Source organism: Fragaria vesca, linkage group LG6, assembly GCF_000184155.1.
Source record: "Fragaria vesca subsp. vesca linkage group LG6, FraVesHawaii_1.0, whole genome shotgun sequence".
NCBI lineage: Eukaryota > Viridiplantae > Streptophyta > Magnoliopsida > Rosales > Rosaceae > Fragaria > Fragaria vesca.
This window is the reverse complement of record NC_020496.1, coordinates 28,610,523-28,611,810: the sequence shown is the minus strand read 5'-3', so window position 1 is coordinate 28,611,810 and position 1,288 is coordinate 28,610,523.

Sequence of the window (1,288 nt, the reverse complement as noted above, 5' to 3'; positions counted from 1 at the left end):
GAAACTTGAGAACGACGTAAAACTAGATCAAGTTGTTTAATTTAAAAAAGAGTCCAGTGAGCAAAGTGCTTGTTGTTACAGCGATTAATTATATGTTGCAAGTAAAACTCAAACACCATAAATAGACATACTATTTAAGAAACTCGATCTTGATAATAAAACTTGTTTTATCTCACATTCTTTAATTCGTGACCAAAGTCACCTTGATACTGTCATCAATGTCAGCACCAAAATCGATCCTCCAGTATATGAGATCGTTAGCGCTTGCTAGCCTCGGCTGCACTCTTTGTCACGGTCTTCATCTGATGCGGCAAACACACAAAAAGCTTCCGGTAAATTCCAAGTTAACTCATATCATCTTCCTCAGCGTTGAAATGCACGTTGAACTTCTCGTCCGCCACAAACACTATTTTCAGGCTCAAGCGTCAGGAGCATTAGTAGTACCTAGGGGCTTGGGCTTTGTGATATCTTTCCCTTGGACATGTAAGTAGGTTTCGAAATATGGATTTCAATGTTCCTTGTGATCACCACCCATATGAAGTTTTAGCATCAGCATTTTCTACAGAGGCGTTGTAAACAAATCCTATTTGTATCTGTTTATCACAAAGTGTAGATAACTGCAGGTTTTAAAGGAGGAAAACAACTTCAGCAATTGTATTATAGTAACAGGATTAATAAGATAACCATGAACACAGAAACGTCGTAATCGCATCGAGAGAAGCATGAGTCATATATTATATCGATCAGAAAGATCTGAGGGAGCGGGGTGATGACCAGAGATCAGATAATCATGATATTTCTCAGACAAAAACCCAGGCGACCCAGTGGCGGGCCAAGAACTTGGAGTCCTATCTCTGAACCTCTATGAATCCTATGATCAATATCACGGGCTCTAGGGCAGAGGGAATGTACCAATGCAGCAAAACAAAGACTTGAGAAGCTTGCAAAACTAACATTCTTTTAGGGAGTTGGAATAATAATTTTGACATGGGCATGACCTAGAAGGAAGAGTTTGCCAATTATGGGGTGATATCATGGGACGCACACAATATATCACCCTGCATGGCCTTGCATGGTTTAGGCAAAATGCATCAGGGAAAGCCAAACAACTTTCACCTTCACCTTTCACCCCTTGACCCCCTCATTTAGAGTTTCAGTAGTCCCAGAGTTTCAGACACAGAACTAGTTTCACCCCAATCTGAGAGACTCTCTCTCCAATGCAAAGAAAAGAAAGATACTCGATCTCTCTGCAATATATATATATATATATATATATATATATATATAT